Below are 20393 nucleotides of genomic sequence, written 5' to 3'. Positions count from 1 at the left end.
GTCAGCCTCCTCAGGGAACTGACCCAACCCCTTGTGATGAAACTCCCCCAGAGGTAGTCAGGCCTAGCCTGGCAAAGCCTCTGATGTCAATGGATCCTTCCAAGGTGGGACCCAGTCTGAAGCAGGTAACCTGCCCCTCTCTACCCTGCCTCAGTCAGCCCAGGGCTGGGGAGGTCAGGGAGGCCAGTGGACCCCAAATAGCCCCCTGTCCACAGGAACACCCCCATCAGCAGATTAGGGGCACCGAAGCTAGCAGCCCTAGCAAGGTGAAAATTCCAAAAACGTCTGAGGGATCTCCCTTCCCCTTAGGTAAGGACCTCCCCCAGATGGACACTGTTGGGCGCAGCCAAACATGGGACCTGGTGGCCCCAAAGCTGACCTGTCCCCCCAGTAAGACAACAAAAGGAACCCAACCTCAGGCTGTGGGTAGCCAGAGGTTGACCCTGAGAGCACAGTGCAACTCAGTCATGGAAAGAAAGGCACACATGGTGGAAAGTGATTGGGGGAAGCTGAGCCCTACATTAGAGGAGCCTCACTTCAGTACTCCATCCCAACACCCGCCTTTTACTTTGCCAAACCACACCACAGGTAGAGATTCCCTATGGAGGAGACCCTATGATACACTTAGGGTAAGGGATTGCTTAGTGGACCATGAGACAGGGGGTAACCATGCTAGTGCAGGTACTTCCTTAAATGGCCACTTAGGCAATATAGGCTTACCTGGTCAAGGATAACCTTATCTCCTTTCGTTTGGGGGGGGGGGTGTGTAGGAAGGTGGACATCTGACTATATGGTTACCCCAAAGTTTTGCCTAGTGTTTAGCTGGTTTTTGACTTAGTTGGCCTGGGATCCTGCTAATCAGGGCCACAGGCTATCTGCTCTCTCTATAAAATGGACTCCATGTACTTTAGGTACATCTCCAATTGGATATTGGGTCAACTTGTGAGCCCCTGTATAGTGTACCATAGGTACCCAGGGCATAGGTGCATCCAAGCCCTACCAGGGGCTGCAGCATGTATTATACCACCCCTGGCTGGCCATCCAAATTGACACAACTGGCTGATCACTCAGCTGGGGCAAGGTCATGTAATCATCCCTTGCTAAGGTATAGTATTCCTATACCTACCATTATATATAGACACATATACATACCTATAAGTCACTCCCATGGCAGGCCTTGACAATCCTGAAGGCAGAGTGCTTGGTTTTATGTGAGATGGTGCTCTAGCATGAGCTGAGCCTGTCTGCAGCTTTCGGAACCATGTCCTTATAGCTGTTCTATGATATAGCCATACCATATACTCTTAAGTGCATTATAATCCTCGCGTTTAATGCTAACTTTGGTTTGGCTTTATCAAAACATGTCGTGTAAGGTGTCATATGCTTTGGAATACTACCCCCCGCCAGTCCTGGCAGCGGGGGTAGCATTCCACCCTTCTAGAGGGAGAAGACATGTAGTTGTAGCTTTACCCGGTTAAAGTTAAACAGAGCCTCAGCATCACAAAATGGATGCTGCAGCCACAGACACGAGTCTGACCTCCTGCTGCTGGACGAAACTCAGGCAGGGGAGGCCTGGACAATAGGTTTCCTGCCTTGGGAGGTGCTAGCACCTCCCCAGACAGGCTATAGTGTATTGGGGCAGGGTGGGTTGAAAGAAATGAGACACTGCCTGGGGCACACAAGGTGCTCCATGCATAGCCCGGTTCAAACCAGTTGCTGGGGCACTCCAGCCCCAGCTCTGGTGCAAAACTGGACAAAGGGAAAGGGGTGTAACCACCCCCTTCCCAGGTTCCACCCACAGGAGGGACCTAGCAGGTAATCCAGCCCATTAGATTAGTATAAAGCTAGGAGCTGTGTCTAGAGACATGAGATTATCCTGAACTGAAACTCTGAAACGAAACTCTGGACCTTCGACATTCTACTGCAACTAGAAGACTGAAGAATCTCCCTTGTGGTCAAGGAGTGACCACCCTGTGCAAACAGGCACCATCAGTGACTTGCCGGTTTGCTTTGTCAATGCTCCCGCAGGAACCTGAAGACTTAGCGACGCAGCCTCTGGACTTCCAGACTTCTCTGACTCCAAGCCACATCCACAGCAAAGCTGAAACCCGTGGCGGACACGAGGGACGTGGAACCGGACTACCTGCAGTCCCTGCTTTTTGCTACTTGTACAGCTTCTGAGGCGTGCTCGAAGTTGTGCATTGGGACTTGAGAATCCCCAACCCGAGCTATAAGTGCACCGAAGCTCAGCCCTACACACTCCACGAGTGCCGCGTGGGGCCTGTGTCTGCATTTCTCCTCGACGCGTCTTTGCGGTTGCTAGCCCGTTGGCTAGTGGCCCTCCTGAAGACATCCTTTTGAATCAGCGCTGCTTGCCTGGTTGCTCTGGGGCTGCTCCTGCTCTCCTGTAAACTGGAAGCTCCTCAGACCTTGCTTGTCTAAACAAGAAGCCGATCTTCCTTCCTGTGTGGGTTGCCTTTGCCAAGACTTTTTGTCTCCAATCCGGAAGCTGACACCACCAACAGCGAGATCCTTTGTGGGGCAGTCCGTATCCAGCTCCTGGTCGTTGTCGACGCCTCCTGGTCCACGTGCCTGCAGAGACAAGCTTCACATCTTCACCTGATTGCCTCTCAACATCGCCTGGTTCCTTCCTGGTTCCTTCCTGGTCACTGGCTAGTGACCCAGACTCTGTCCCCTCTGCTTTCAGGTTCTTCACTGCTCCGATCCACCCTTGGATCCATCCGGACATCTTCCTCCTGGTCGCCTGCAGCATCTTTGTGCAGCTCTCCATAGGATTCGACAACGAAACCCGACACGAAAGAACAGCTATGCACCCGGCTTCCCTGGGTGAGGTAACTCGAGTACTGAGGTTCCGTGATGATTTGAACCCGTGTTTTCGACATCGTCGTAAACCCATAATTTTGGTATCAGTGAACCGCAAATGATCCATTTAGCATGTCCTGGTGTTTTCGCTATGCTACGAGCAAGAGCACTCCTGTTATAATCATATTTCTGACTCACCCATGGCATCCATCTTAGAGTATGGCAGCCATTTTGTATTCTTGCCCTCACTTAGTCAATGGACACACAATAACCTCTGATTAATCCATTTTCGTTTAAGGACACGTAAGCCTTAGCCGGCGATTCACCTTGATAGTGACTCGTGCACCTTAGGCCAGAAACGCTGTGGCCGCATGACTCGACAAAAGCTGCCTCCCCAGCCTGAGGCCAGTCCAGCTATACTGGTTCTTGTGTTCGTTGGCCTGATCATGATTAGGCAGCCGAAGCTGGTAGCCTTGCCCATTTACGACCCACAAACATCTCTTATCCTGCTTTTCTATCTCCTGCACCTGGCTCTGCTCCTTTCCTTCTGGGCCTTTATTAGGGGGAGGTAACGAAATTTACGATGAGGCGGTCCGGCTCTTGAATGAAAAGTTGACATGAGATTATGATGGAACAGTGGGAACCCCTTGTTCGTGATGTTTTGACATCAGATATTGTTGACGATTCTTGTGTAACACCAAATATTTATTGTTTAGGACATGAAGGTTTAGAAATGTACTAGCATGTGAAGAATGTCGCCCCAAGCTAAAAATTTAGTATTTAAGGAGCAACCCTTTTTGTACAAATCGAACAGGCTCCTAGATTCTGCCCGTGTGTAGTTTCTGTGACTTCTGTGTCCCTGCAGTAATAAACCTTTGGTCTTTGACGCCACCATCGAGAAGCCCGTGTTTCTGTTTATTTGTGCACCGAGACAGGTAGAACTTCGGGGTCTTCGGGTGTTGTCCCTGACACCTCTGGACGAAACCAAAAAGTCCAGAACTCCAATTGGCGCCCAACTTGGGGCGACGTCATTCGGTACCGGTCCAAAAGCCTGAAGAGTTCGAGAAGCTTCGTGTGAAGATTCCAGAGGGAGGCGCACCACTTCATCGATCCCGGCATATCGCAAAAGTGGCCCGACGTTCTCTTCCACGAGGGTTCCCGTTCGGACGGCTGCAGTGGTCCGCTGCCTTGACTGTCGCCCTGTCTTGGACCCGAGGTGCAGACCTTAGTACGGCGAGACAAGACGGGTTTCTCCTTGGTGACGTCTCCAGTGCCTCAGTTAAGTATTAAGTGGTTGCTAGTTGTTTGGTTACTTCGTAAGGGTTTGCTCCTGTTTGGATAATCCTTTTAGTTCTTGGTTTGGTTTGGTTTCGTAAGATTATCACTGGTTGTTCTGGTTACGATAATCATTTGGTTTAGTTTGGGTATCGATACATTTGTTCGCTTTGGTAGGCCTAAGTTCGTGGTTCAAGTGCGCACCTTTTTGTTTCTGTCTGTTTGTGTTCCGGATTATAAAATGGTAAGTCGGAAAAGTTGTATGTTGTCTTGTTTTGGTTGCAACAGGGATTCCCGGTTAGAGGACTCATGTCTGGTTCCTCCGATTGGGACTCCTCTTTACGATCTTTATTGCAAGTTCGGTGTGGGCCCTATCTCTTATAACGAGGTATGGATCCGCTACACGGAAAAAGACGGTGTCCTTAGTTGGCCACTGCATGGTAGTTTTGAACCTGAAATTCTCGACAATTTAGAAGTGAAATTGTTTAAGAAGAAAGCCCGGCCGGCAATGTTTGATTCTTTCCGTTATTGGCGAAAAGAATCCAGACAGAGAGAAACTAAAAAACTGAAGAAAGAACAGAAAGAACAAGAGTTGACTTTAGAACAGTCTGCCAAGCAGCTGCAACTCAATGAATCTGAGAAAGCGATGGAGGTGGCCAATAGAGAGCGTAATCTAGCGATAGACAAGTGCTACCCTGCCTTGCCATCGAGTACAACTAAGATATTAGAGGACCCTGAAAAGGATCCTCTGTTGTCTTACTTGTTGAGGTCACCCCCACCATATGTACAAGGTGCTACAGCTCCACCTTTGCCTAATGTTCAATTACCGGTTGCTGGACAGCCTGGTATTCCTGCTCCCCTGAATCAAGCTCCTGTCGTCCCTGTGGTTATCAATGTTCCTCCGGCACCCCCTCTTCCAGGGTTGCCAGCTCCAGCTCCTCTGCCTACACCTGTACCGCTGAATCCTGTTGTTTCACAAGCTACCTTGCCTGCTACCCCTACTGTTGCTGTTTCTACTGTCCCGACTACTACTCTTCTTCAAACTTCTGCAAGCTATATGACTCCGCTTTCTGTTCGTCGGAGAATCACTGATTCTGTCGCTAATATTATATCTCCCTTTTATAAAACTTTGATTAGGAGTCCTGTCTCTGATTCTGTTCAGAGACGTAGTCAGCTTCCTAGCAGTGAAGAACGTGGAATATTAGACTCCATTGCCCTTAGATGGATTTCGAAGATGGGAAGATATAGTGTGCGAGATGTATTAGATACATTTATGCAATGGAAGGAACCGACACAACGCTATGTGTTTGATGTCATGTGTTCCCTTTTACGTGAAGAATGGGAGGAGAGCGAATCTGAACAAGTACCGGATGAATTAATCCAAATTCAACAAAAATTTGCTGCAGGTATGATAGTTGGTCAAGAGATAAAGGAAGCAATGGAAGTAATTTTAGATTTTAGATTCGATCCCTCCCTTCGTTCACCAAGAGACTTAGAGAAACGTAGCACGAAACAAGGTCGACAGTATCCTATGAGAGAGGTTCCTCCAATTTGGCGCGAAGCCGTTCAAGCTGATGTGAACCGTGGTATTGCAGCCGCTCCGGCCCAATTCCAGAGAGTGTGGATACACATTCCGTGGAAACGAGCTGAAGTGCTAGCAGTGAAACAGGCCTTGCCAGATCCGCGTAAAAATCCAGCCGGATACTACAAAGAGTTGGCGCAAACAGTTGAAGCTTGTGTCATGAATTTAGCAGACATTGACATGTTATTTGGCAATGTAGTACCGCAACCAATTTGGGCTAAAATTCGTAAAGAAAATCATCCAGTTGCTCTAGGTGGTGATTGGGCAGCTATAATAGCGGCAGATGGTCAACAAATAGGTGGTTCTAAACCCGAACCTCTAATTGCTGATTTACCTGGTAGGATAATTGAATTAATGAAAACTTTGATGCCAGCATTGCGCGTTAACTGGGACAAGTTATCCGCATGCAGACAGAAAAAGGACGAAAGTGTCTCCGATTTTTTCACAAGGTTTGAAGAAACTTTCGTAGATCACAGTGGTCAGGATATGAGCACAGAAGGAGGCCAGAGATTATTCGTTGATAAATTTGTGCACAATCTGTTACCAGAGCTAAGTAATAAATTAAAAGATTCTGAAAGTGCGTGGGCTGTCTCTACGACTACACAAATACTTGCAACTGCTCAGTACTATGAAAATAGGGATAAGGAAGAAAAAGAAAAGTCAGATAAGAAGACGAAAGATTTAAAAAACTAAAGTCCTTTTGCAGCAGGCATATCCGCCTCGCACGAATCAGAATAATCAGACTAACACACAGCAAGGGCCATATCAGAGGACAGATTATGGTTCTCAGAGACCACAATATCAATGGAATCAGTGTGCTTACTGCAAGAAGGAAGGTCATTATAAGAATGAGTGTCCTGTTTTAGCACAAAATAATGCTGCAGCAGCTCAGAGAGGTCGTGGTGGTTCTATGTAAAATTCTAGAGGTCGAGGACGAGGTGCTATGCCTCCACAAACGAATGATCGCCCTTCTAATTATTTTGATCAGCGAAATGGACAATCTACACAACTAAATAGATCTCAACAGTATCACGTTGAGGACTACTGTGAAGTTAGTGAGGAATTTCAGCAAAATGAGTACTAGGACAGCCATGGACAAAGAGAGGGAGTAGTATCAGTTCCAGTAGATCAGAGTGGGCCTTATGTCGCAGTAGCAACATCAGGTGTAGTCGAACCGTTTCTGTTGGATACTGGTGCAGCAAAAAGTTCTATCATACATGCGAAACTCCCTGGCGCACCTTTGTCTGGCTTAACAAATGTTTCAGTAGGTTTTTCAGGCGCCCCTGTTCACAACCCCGTATCTGATCCTTTGTCTATTTCTGTTGGACCCTGTCAATTGAAAGCACCCCTGATTTTGACGACTGGTTGTAATAAAAATCTGCTTGGTTTAGACTTGTTAAAACGCCTATATGCGACACTGTACTGTTCTCCGGCAGGAGTACAGCTTACATTGGGTAAGAGAATCATCTCCCCGATGTACTTGTCAATGGATGCGCTCCCACCAGAGCTGCGTTCTCTCCCTGATACTCTTTGGGCGACTGGTCCTAACGATGTTGGTCTTTTAGAAATCCCACCATATGTAGTCACTTTGAAAGCAAATGTCAAATTTCCAAGAATCCCTCAATACAAGATATCTAGTGAAGGTGAACGAGCGCTTTTATTGATCGTGCAAGATTTGATCAAGAAAGGCGTAGTAGAAGAAACCAGAGGAAATGTCTGCAACAGTCTTGTACTGCCAATTCTGAAACGCACTGATCCCTCTAAGCCTCCAGTCTATAGGTTTGGAATCGATCTTAGAGAGGTTAACAAAATTGTGATTCCACAGTTTCCTGTGGTTCCAGACATTACTGCATTGTTAACGTTGATTCCTGTTACAGCCACATGGTTTTCAGTCATCGACTTGAAGAATGCCTTTTTCAGCATTCCGATAGCCGAGGAAAGCAGAGATATTTTCGTCTTCTCTCTAGGAGGCCGAAGCTTCAGGTTCAAACGTGCTCCACAAGGCTATTGTGAGAGCCCATCCATTTACAGCCAGGCATTAAAAAGTCAGTTAGATTCTTTTGTACTTCCTACTGGTTCTGCTTTAGTGCAGTATGTCGATGATCTTCTAGTGGCTGCCGATGACAAGGAAACTTGCAAAGCAGCTACAATTTCCCTACTGCATCATTTGTCTAATCTAAACCACAAAGTGTCACCTTCCAAAATGCAATATTGTTGTCAAGAAGTGACCTACCTAGGTCATCTCTTGTCAAAGGAGGGAAGAAGATTGACCCCAGAGAGAATAAAAGCAATTACGCAAATGAATGTTCCTAGCACACAGAGAGAAGTACGTGCCTTTTTAGGTATTACCTCATACTGTAGGCAATGGATCCCAAATTTTTCTCTTTTGGCAAAACCATTGGTGGCCTTGACTGGGAAAGGTGTTCCAAGTCCGGTGCCATGGTCTGCCGAATGTCAGCAAAGTTTCTCTGAGTTACGAAATGCACTGTGTTCAGCTCCTGTGTTGGGTACACCCGACTACAGTAAACCATTTACACTCTATGTTCACGAGAGAGAAGGTTGCGCGTTGAGTGTTCTGACGCAACGATTTGGTGATAAACAACGCCCTTGTGCGTATTTCTCATCAACATTAGATCCGGTAGCCAGAGCGTTGCCTAGTTGTTTGAGAGCTACAGCAGCAGCTGCAGCGTCCATTCGACAATCTGCTGGTTTGGTCATGAACAACATGCTAGTGGTCATGGTTCCTCATGCTGTGGACACACTCATGAACCGAACCAAGACACAACATCTTACCAGTGCTAGATTATCAGGCTATGAGCTGACACTGTTAGCGAGTCATATTCAGATTAAAAGATACAATGTATTGAATCCAGCAACATTGTTGCAGACTAATCAGGAGTCGCGTGATTCCGAACCACATGACTGTTGTTTCAGAACCGAGGAAGAGACAAAAGGACGGATTGATCTTAAGGATACTCCGTTATCAGATCCAGATGGCACGTTGTATGTTGACGGGTCTTGTTTTAAATTGGAGAATGGTGATGTGACAGCTGCATACGCAGTAACGACTTTGAGCACGATTGTAGAGACTGCAAGAGTGAGTCAGAATTCTGCCCAAGCTGCAGAATTAATTGCGTTAACAAGAGCGTGTGTTTTAGCTAAGGGAAAGAGAGTGAATGTATTCACAGATAGTCAGTACGCATTCGGCGTTGCCCATAGTTTTGGATGATTGTGGAAGGAAAGGGGTTTTATTACGTCCCATGGGACTAAGATCCAACATGGTCAGCTAGTCAATGACTTGTTGGAATCTCTAACCTTGCCGACTGAAGTTGCGATTGTGAAATGCAGTGCTCATCGAGCAATCACGGATGATGTTGGTCGTGGAAATGCGTTTGCTGATGAGATAGCTAAACAGACAGCTAGGAATACGATGAGTAGAATGTATGTTGCAACGTCTGCAAGATGGATTACTGAATCGGGAATGTGTGAGGATACAGTGGAAAGTGTGAAAGCAATTCAAGAAGAAGCGACTGAAGAGGAAAAGCTTGCATGGAAAGAGAATGCGGGTAAATTGGACTTGAATGGGTGTTGGATTGATTTGTCGGAACAGCAGCGTTGGATGTTGCCTGACGCGTATGTGCTTGCGGTAGTAACAATGGCGCATGGAGCAGCGCACATCAGTGCTAAAGGGATTTGTAAGATGTTGGCTCCAGTCTGGAAGAATGATGGAATTAGTAAGTGTGCAGAAAGAGTGGTGAGAAATTGCATGATATGCTTGATGCATAATCCTGGCAAGGGAATCCCCACACCCGCTGGTCACTTCGCTCCTCCTTCCTGCCCCTTCGAAGTGATCCAATTAGACTTCATTCACATGGAACGTTGCAACAACCTTAAGTACGTTCTAGTGGTAGTCTGTGCTTTTTCAAGGTGGATCGAAGCATATCCACTAAAGGACAACACTGCTTTGTCCACTGCCAAAATCCTTCTCAAGGAATATTTCCCCAGATACGGCATGCCACGGATTGTATGGTCAGATAATAGAAGTGAATTCGTAGGGAAAGTTATGCAGAGTGTGTGTGCAGGTTTGAACATAAAACAAAAATTTCACAGTGCGTATCATCCCCAGTCTGCTGGTCTAGTTGAGGGCTACAATGGCATCCTCAAACTGAAACTCGCCAAGATACAGGCCTCCACGGGCTTGTCTTGGCCAGACGCACTACCCTTGGCTCTGTTATCCACAAGAGCGACTGTACATTCTCGAGTAGGGCTTAGCCCTTACGAGATTGTATTCGGTCGACCTGTGAATGTTTGGGGGGTACCTAGACCGAAGGAATTTAAGCAGCTGGAATATCCAATGCTAATTGATTACCTTTTTGACTTGACTGCTAAATTGAGTCTCATTCACCAACAGGTTTTCGATGCTTTGCCAAAGCCACCAGAGAGTCCAGGTCATCAGCTGAAGCCCGGTGATCAAGTAGTCATCAGGAACTTTGGACGGACCAGGAATCTCCAACCCAAATTCGTCGGACCGTTCCAAGTCCTGTTGGCGACGAGGACTGCTATACGTGTGGCTGGCAGAAAGAACTGGATCCATGCGACGCACGCTAAACGTGTACCTCTTCCACTTCCTTACGATAACTGGGTGAAAAAAGGAATTGGTGCCTCTGAAACCCAACCAGTTCCTAGATACATTCCTTTCAGTGATGCAGAACTAATTACTGATCCACCGAACCCTGAATCCACTTCTGAAACTGTTCCTCTGAACTCTGAACATTTGTCCCCTGCATCAAACGAACACTTGCCATTTGCGGACTCGAACATTGTAATTCCTGATGAAAACAGTCTGTTTCCAGATCAAACAACACCAGGAAAACTGAGATATAACCTCTGTTCTCATTTTATGGACAAATAAAGCAGGAAACTGCCTATTTTTCATATTTCAATTTGATACATTGCCTCCAGCCAGGAAGTTTGCTAATATTTTGTATTTCTTTATGTATATTTTGTTGTTTTAATTGCCTTGCCGTCTGGGTAGCCGTAGGGTCGTGGCCTTGTGCCTAGTTGAATCTGCGGGGGCCAGACACAAGGTCGGTCTTTCTGTCAGTTCTGGGAACTCCCAGGGCTGGTAGAGGCATTTTCAACTACGTACATACCATCAGTGGTCGCAAGCGGTTGTAGAAGATGGAGCTTCCTGAGCTGCACCGAGAGAATGTAATTTATGTCCGCAGAAATAGACTTTACAAGATTCTTCATAACAAATGTTTTCTGATACAATGTGCATTTACGTTTTTGATTGTTTTAATAACGTTGGTGGGTGGAATCGTCCTTGGAGTACATCTAATTTTTGCACCGATAACAAGTACCGTACCTCCCCTTGATCTTGTTTCTTCTACTGTTGCTTCCTATCATTCCTTTCACCCATTCCCTGAACATGAGCAAGCTCGACGCTCAGAATTCATAAATAACACTTTTGTACAACTCTTGCATCAACACCAACTAGTAGTTAACACGACAGACTGTTGGGTATGTGGATTGATACCACATACTATGGATAAAGGCATTCCCTATCTGGTCTTGCCTTTTAGCTATAATGGATCATTTCAGGCCTTCCAGACTATATTTGTCTATGCCCTTGAGACCTATCCTCCGCGTCCACCACGTTCCGCTAAATATAACTCCGCTAATAAAGCTTTAGTCAAGGGAATCATTGACATGATTAAAGACGTCAATAGCACCCCATCTTATCCTAGGGATGAATTACGAGTATATCTGAGTTGGAATTCTACAGAGTATCGCATTAGTTTGGGTGAAAGCAAGCGTAAGAGCTCCACTCCAGTTTGGGTCGTGCCTCACCGAGGTCAAGTCTGTTTGCAAGGTAATGGGAGAAATCCAAGAGCTCAGCTAGGGAAGAGTGAGTGCGTTGAGACTTACGTATATCCGTCGAACTCTTCCCCTGCCTTTCTTACTGCTAGGGGTACCTACTTCATCTGTCAGGACAGGGCATATACATGGTTGCCTGCTGACTTTTCAGGTTCATGTTATATTGCTCGACTATTGCCTCCAACGTACACTGCTTCTCCAGATTATCACAAGACCAGAGTAGCAAGAGGTGTTTTCAGCAAAGAAGATACCGCTGGTCAGGAAGCCGGAGACTTCTTCAAAGGTTTCCTTCCGTTCTGGGGGCCTATGGCCAATAGTAGAAATCTACGTCAGCTAACACGGGTAGTTGAATCTACTATTACAGAAACTGCTGGTGCCCTTAGTAACTTAACAGCTGAGCTCCAGGCGGATCGTCTCATGACGTTGCAGAATCGTATGGTTCTTGACGTAATACTTGCAGATCGAGGTGGGGTATGCAGAATGATCCAATCGAGCTGCTGTGTTTTCATACCCAATAATGCTCCGACTGTATACGAAGCGATCTCTAAGCTACACAAGATTTCCGACTCTATTCATGTAGACAAGGGAAACTGGTCCTTAATGGAGTGGCTTTGGACTCTACTATCAGCGTGGGGATGGAAGGTTCTGATGGTCATTGGTATTATCTTAGTATTCCTGTTCTCGTGCTGCCTTATTATCCAATGTGGTCCCGCTTTGTGTAGTCTCTGTACTGCTGCAACCTGTTTTAGAAAACCACCTGTGTTTGGAGACAAGGTACGAGAAAGGATGATGATGCAACAGCATATCACCGACCTAATGAACATCGAGATAGACTCTGACATAGAGTAAGTAATTGCCTATGTAAGGGCAAAAGGAGGGTCTGAGGTTCCGTGACGATTTGAACCCGTGTTTTCGACATCGTCGTAAACCCATAATTTTGGTATCAGTGAACCGCAAATGATCCATTTAGCATGTCCTGGTGTTTTCGCTATGCTACGAGCAAGAGCACTCCTGTTATAATCATATTTCTGACTCACCCATGGCATCCATCTTAGAGTATGGCAGCCATTTTGTATTCTTGCCCTCACATAGTCAATGGACACACAATAACCTCTGATTAATCCATTTTCGTTTAAGGACACGTAAGCCTTAGCCGGCGATTCACCTTGCTAGTGACACGTGCACCTTAGGCCAGAAACGCTGTGGCCGCATGACTCGGCAAAAGCTGCCTCCCCAGCCTGAGGCCAGTCCAGCTATACTGGTTCTCGTGTTCGTTGGCCTGATCATGATTAGGCGGCCGAAGCTGGTAGCCTTGCCCATTTACGACCCACAAACATCTCTTATCCTGCTTTTCTATCTCCTGCACCTGGCTCTGCTCCTTTCCTTCTGGGCCTTTATTAGGGGGAGGTAACGAAATTTACGATGAGGCGGTCCGGCTCTTGAATGAAAAGTTGACATGAGATTATGATGGAACAGTGGGAACCCCTCGTTCGTAATGTTTTGACATCAGATATTGTTGACGATTCTTGTGTAACACCAAATATTTATTGTTTAGGACATGAAGGTTTAGAAATGTACTAGCATGTGAAGAATGTCGCCCCAAGCTAAAAATTTAGTATTTAAGGAGCAACCCTTTTTGTACAAATCGAACAGGCTCCTAGATTCTGCCCGTGTGTAGTTTCTGTGACTTCTGTGTCCCTGCAGTAATAAACCTTTGGTCTTTGACGCCACCATCGAGAAGCCCGTGTTTCTGTTTATTTGTGCACCGAGACAGGTAGAACTCCGGGGTCTTCGGGTGTTGTCCCTGACACCTCTGGACGGAACCAAAAAGTCCAGAACTCCAGTACTCCAGTGCTCCCGTGGGTAACAACTATCCAAGTGTCCTAGTTTAACTGGGTTTTCCCGTAGTCCATCCGGAAGTGTCCGAAATCAACTATTTTGTAACTTTTACTTTCCCATTGAAAGTCCATGGTAACTCGTGTGTGTGTTTAGACACTGCACACGCATCCTGTGGGACTCCTACTTCCTAACCTTTGGTTGTCCAGTGTACCCCCACCGATTCTCTAGGCCCTAAGCCTATTCACCTTTTCTGAAGTAGTTCTTATACCACTTACTTAGTATATGGTTCGAGAGGCCCCTAGGGCAGAATTGTATTTGTGCAACTTATAGTATGCTTATTGAGTAACTTGTGCTGTATCTCGAACTTTGACCTCATAAAGAGTGCAGAGGGGTTGTATTAGTAATAAATACATATATATTTGATATATACCTTGTGTGGTGTCCTTTCATTTGGTATTCAAGGGGTTATTATTGGTAAAACAATTGGCTTCACATGCTCGCTGAAGTGTTAGCCTAAGACTGCTTTGTCCATTCTACCACTAGGATAGCTGGTCTATAAGGTTGACTTTACAACCATCACCATAAGGGTTGTTTGGACTGATACAGGGTGCCCACTAGAATAGTAGACATCACATATCAGGCCAACTTCTCACAGATGTCGCCACTGTAGTTGTCGCATTGCGCGGAAGCTTCACGCATCGTGGGAGAAGAGTGCCGCAGTTGGAGCTGTTGCCGTTGCATCGCTGAATAAGGGTGCCGCCGCTGCAGTCCACGTATCGAACCGAGAACTTCTCCCAGGTGCCGCATCTGGAAGATCTTTACGTCTTTATTTCTTTGTACTTGAACTTTGCCGCATTTTCCTCGCTGCGACATTGCTTGTCGTAGAAGCGCAACGCAACCTAAAGTACATTGATGCAAAGTGTTGCATCTTAAGAACTGAACTAAACTAAGCCAAATCTACCATCTTAAAGTAACAGTATTGTGTTTTTTTGTCGTTTATGGTCTTGTGGTAACTCTATATAAAGTATTCTTATTTTTCATATCAAAACCTTGTGTGGTGTCTATCTGTAGTGTTGTCACTGGGTTACTGTATGTGGTCACAAATGCTTTACACACTGCGCCTGAGATAAGCCTGTTTGCTCGTGCCAAGCTACCAAGGGGGTGAGCAGGGGTTATTTTAGGAGTGTCATCCCCTTATCCTGACTAGAGGCAAGGTTCCCTATTTGTCACAAGTACCTACCTGTGCCAACTAGAGACCCTCAAATCTAACATCATCTTATCATTTAACCATCTCTCCCATCACACCTGGGGGGCATGGATCTCCTACCTCAGAGGAGCGCATTGCTCTGAAGCTCAACACCCATCGAACCCCCAGATCCCAAGCAAAGTGTGGTGAACCCTAGATACATTCATAGAACAAAATGGCAACACAGTCGTCTTTCAGTGATAGATAGATTAGGGCACCGTCTTGCACTCCCATATGCAAAACACATCTTTCCTGCTGGCTTTCCATCCCCCTGCCCAGTTATAAAGTTCAGAGGTGATGCACCCATATGATATACATTTTATATAGAACCCACTTACCTATACATATTTGAGACATACCCACCTCCTTGTTTAACCTGATGGTAGCACCCAAGGTTTGGTCAAATTAGGTTTTAAATCAATCACCCCGAACTTACATCTTAGATCCTCAAAATCCTGTGACGCTCATCAGGTCGATAGACCTTTGCCACCACATTTGAATGGAACTAAAACAAAGTAATTTTTCTCATAATTTGTTAGGTTTCAAATTTTCAGTCAACAACGAGAGAACAACGAGGGGTTGAAGAAGTGTCCAAAACCTTTATTTCCCTTTAAGGATTTAGTATAGCTGTTGTTGTTTTTATTCAGGTTAGTCCAAATTACAGGAATAAATGAGAAAAGGTTTGATTAATGACTACATAAATAAACAGAGTGTTCCACAGAGGAATTTGTCACTAATTAATCTAAAAGAGCCTATCTTGCCTTATAGAGAACCCATGAAGACTCTCTTCTAGAAAAGAGCATGATTTTCGGAGCATAGATAGAGTCTGGAACTTCCCTTAAAGGTTAATTCTGGAAACTCACCCAGTCCCCCACAGCTCCAGTAGCAACTGTTAAAATAAATCAAAGACAGCAGAATGATTGCAGCCATAGCATTGGTCAAAATGAGTCTGGGTAAGGGAAGGCGAAGTTACTGTCAGCAGTAGATTTCAGTAACAAGGAGCAAGATAAATCAGCAGAGTGAATGAAAGTCTCTCTCTGCCTCTCTAGATAGGAAGGCTTGATTATCATTTGAAATGCGCAAATAATGTAACGAAAATTAGTAGGTGTAAGTCGTCTTCAGCCAAAGAAAACCACTCATGCGATAGTGTCATCGACATCAGTTGCTTCTCCTCTCGATTCTCATGGTAAACCTTTATGCCAGTACATAGATTAACTAATGTTGTAATGTTAGATACATAGGAGAAAGTTCTATTGAGAACCTTCATTCCTAAGCTGTTAGCTCCTTTCAATGTCCTGTTGTGAAGAAAAAGGGCTAGTCAAAATGTAATAAAGCATATACATCAACAATGTCCTGGTTAATCATATACATGATATATCCAATTTGTTTATTATTCTAGCTGTCTATTCATTATAAATCCACAGCAAATTCATTGTTAAAGCAGTGTGAGCTAATGTGGTGTGATGAAGCAAAAAAACAATTTTAAAGTCTGCACCTTTTGGCCCTATGTATGAATACATTTTCCCATAGACACAAAATGGGTAAACCCCTTTGATACATATGGCCATTGTGTAGTATGATGCTGGTGCTAGGCAAAATATTTTAAAGAAACATTATTTAGCTGTGAGCAAGAGTCGAAAGAAAATGCTTTTAGCCTAGTTACAGGGGCACATTGAAAATGATAGCCTACTGCATTTTTAGGTTCTTGTTAATTTTCCTACGCATTTTCCAATGTGATTTTTTAATGAAGTTCTTAGCAGAGTTTTAAATGCATTCTAAAGTGAAATTCTAATATGTTTATGCAAGTCTTATTTGATTTTAAAATGTATCTCTACCACCCATATGATATACTTTATATAGAACCCACATACCAAATACATATTAGAGACATACCCACCATCTGGTTTATCCCAATGCCTATGTCCCTTATTTACATCATACTACACGGGATTCCAACTAGCTGACTCACTTCCAGTCTCAAATATGTTGCTTTCTTTATGTCATATGCAATTTTCTCTTGTTTCTCCGGCAGATATACATATCACAGTCTTTCCTTACTAAATGTATATTTGTATGTTTTACTAGAAAACAGGTAAAATGTTTGAAGAAAAAAAAGGAATTCCACTATTTTTTTGTTTCCTGACATTCAACCGACTTTGCCCCAGCCGATTAGCCTTTCAGAGCCACCAGCATCTCTACAGGTCAGTCCATGCCTGCATATATGCCAACATTTTAGAACAGTCAAGTGGGAGATTAAAAAAAAATAGTTGGGAGAATGTATTTTCTTCATTGACTTATATTGAAGAAGAGACAATCAGTCTGAATCGTGTCCATTGGCTTGTATGGTGACAGACAATCAGTATTTCATTCTTGGCAGTTTAGTAACATAGCGCAAACAAAAACAGAGTTCTAAACTCTGATTTCTGTATGCACATTGTAAAACTATCAATCTTGTCCTGTCATGCCCTTTTATCTCCCCTTCCAAGAATTATGGGTAAAGAGTACTGACTCAGGATATATATTTCTGGGCTCAATTTTTCTTGCATTAAGCAGATCATGAGTCAGCAATCCCATTCAGGTTTCTTCATGCAAGAATCGTGAGGCGGGAGACTAGTTTTGAAATCGGTAGTCTGCCTGAATCTGGAGGTTTGGCATATATGTATATGATTCATCAGGCGTTATTGTTACCACTTTATGAATTTCTATACAGCGCAAACTGGAGCTGAAAGTATTGGTGCACTTTACACGAGCATCAGTTACATTACACTATGTCAAATAAATGTGCATAGGCACAGGAGTAAGTGATTTATCTAGAATTGTTGAGCGATGCTGAGACTCAAATCTGATGCCCCAATTCCAAAGCAGGCAGCTCTGGCAATAATGCCACATTCTGGGCCGAGGGAGAGTGGTAGGCAGGTTAAGCTACCAGAAAGCTTTGCTCGTATTGGCTTGATGTTTCATTGGGACCTCAAACTAAGCCAAGCTTCAGGCTTGAGCCTGGCTCTAGTTTTCACTGGCTCACCCAACTCTAGAGTATAATCATTTGGGCGAGCTGCCAAGATGGAGACTAGTTTGTGCTATTAAACACATTAGGGCTTGTAATTAAAGAAAACTTAAGCTTGTCATTATGAACGCTTTCTTGTGAAATTTTCTTGTAAATTAAGAAAGTGTGCAGACCTGGTGGACCTGAGCAAGAATCCTGCATATCAAGATGAAAAGCAACTGGGAAAATTATACTGCACCTCCTTGGCTCCTCGGAGTCCTAGCCACTCATAGCATAAGGCGTCCGCTGCTCCCTGGAAATGCGAGAGCAGCAGCATTGCTTAGAGTACACCAAATGCACAGTGCTAGCAACAATAATAAACTAAAAAGAATGAGGGAATTATGTAAGTAGAAATTAAATCTCTTTGACACAGTCCGCGTTCTTTTGAAGTTGAATTAGATTTGCGCTGCAAGGAAAACACACATTGGATTTTAGCAAAGCTGCAGAGCTGTGAGGGGCCCACTGGGGGTTTCTGTTAGTGGAAGATAGGCCTCTTTAACATATTGTCAGTTGGTTGGTTTATGTGGAGGATCATCATAATGGCATTCCTGAACTACTTTGCGTTAACTTGCTTTATGTGTTGCCATGTGTTGTGTTGGGTTGACGTGCTATATGCAGAGCTTTAAGTGGGCCAGGTCTCACCGTGCTGAGCACCAGCGGTTTTTAAAGGGGGCCTTGAAACGGGTCTCTATCGGGCTCTGTTTTATGCCCTGGCACAGGCGGCCCGTTTTTTTCCGGACCGCAGTGACAGCAGGCACATCGGTGTGCGCGTGCTCACACCTCACTAGTGAAGAAGTTAAAGCATTAGGTTATGCGAGGTGAGCGTTGTTGGGGAAGGGAAATCCTTTAAAGAGAGTAATTTTCTCTCTGGATTTTCATTATCATTTTGAAACGCAGGAGCAGCAATATTGTCATGGTGTCACCAGGGCTTTAACACCTTCGCTGCGGCGGCTATTCCGCCGCAGCGCTAAGGGGGCGGAGGGGCCGCGTGGCGCGCACATGCTGGTGTTGGAACCGCTCCGTCACCAGCCGCGGTTGAGCTGTGCTCATGATGGAGCGGTTCCGTCATGGCCCCGCCCGCTCTATGGAACGCCCAGCGCAGGCGCGGAATCCGCGCCACGCAGGCGCGTCGGGCGAGCCTTGACGGAACCGCTCAGTCATCAGCACAGCGCCACCGTGGCTGATGACGGAGCGGTTCCGTCATCAGCACGGAAAGTGTTAAGTGGAAGCTTTTTCAATATTATATACAAGCCATAGTTGCTGCTTATTCATCTTATGCAACTAATAACCATTGGCAAAGCCAACAGTCCTGACTTGTTGTAGGTATGATGTTACTTGTATCGTATATCTGGATGCAATGGCAGAAACAGCAAAATACAAGTTGGACGGCACACTATGCTAAGCACAGATTTTTAGCTTATGTGTTTTAAGCCACACCCTATATAGCTCTGGCTATATGTGTTGCTAAATCAGGCATGACGGCCCAGATAAGAGGTTTGCTGCTGGTCATTATGGCTTTGTTGGCCCACTACATGGTCAAAACCAGCTGCATTATTCCCAAACTTTGTATATGATGTAACTGGTTTTGAAGATTTAGTGTTCCGGCAAGGGGAGCAAATGGTGTTCCATCATTGTGGGGTGAGGCTCTGGTCCCTGGGTAAGACGGCCAGTGGCTTGTAGGATGCTGTTTAAGGCTTGTCTTGTTGTCTCATCATTATGTCCAGTCAGACAAACCACACATAAATAGACCATGTATTTTCTTAGTATTTGTAAAGGTAATTAAATAAAGACATCAGTGAGGTACTAAGCTTATCAGACAGTATTTAATCTGTTTAAATGTTTCAAGACAACATGTAGACCATTGATTTATAACCTTCTTGCCTTCTCAAATGTGCTTTACAAAGCACCATTTGCTATTGTTTTTCAAGATTTTCTTAGAGTAGAACCCCACAAATCCCTCCTTTGTTGGTTGGGCTTGTTCACTTTGCTCGTGACATTACGTTCATCCACAACTTTTATGCCCCACCACTTTCAAATGTCACCAGTCACCACTGATACTTTCACCACCTGATGTTGCGTGCCTTGTCCCCCCCTCCTCCCCTCCACTTTGTTGTTGCTTGCTCCCTCCACAAGATCACACTGTGCCATCCAGTGCACATTCTGGGATTAGTGCACCCAGCTTATACTTTTACTTTAGACTGCAAGGGCAAACCACATGCTGCTGTAGACCCGGGAGCACCTCACCGCCTCCGGTGCACCTGTGCTTTGTTTGGGCTTTCGTGGCAGAGGGCAGAGGCTGCTGGTGATGTCGCCTTGAATTAGGCCTCCGATGCAGTTAACTGTTCCGGCACTGTACGTGCTTTAGTGGTGGGGGAGCAGCAATAACTGTTGACTAGTGGCAGAATGATTTCCAAAGGTAGTGAGCAATGGGCACCCGCAGGGTTACACTCAGAAACAGAGTTCTTATCATCCAGACTACTGGGGCTTCAGAGTAATAGCCCAGGAGAAAGAGGAGAAGAGGGAGATCCATGGCTAACGTCAAAGACATGACCCATAGGAGTTGTGCTATCTAGGGTCTAATTGTTTCACCTACAAATGGACAGAAAGAGCTCTTTCCTAGAGGGATGACCTGAGAAAGGTGGCACATATCGAGGCTGTTTCTTTAATTAAAGGGCCAGCACTACCATCAATGTTGCAGGTGCAGG

The sequence above is a fragment of the Lissotriton vulgaris genome, chromosome 6 (genome assembly GCF_964263255.1).
Source record: "Lissotriton vulgaris chromosome 6, aLisVul1.2, whole genome shotgun sequence".
Lineage (NCBI taxonomy): Eukaryota > Metazoa > Chordata > Amphibia > Caudata > Salamandridae > Lissotriton > Lissotriton vulgaris.
The sequence above is the reverse complement of the archived record's forward strand: the minus strand, read 5'-3'. Positions refer to the sequence as shown.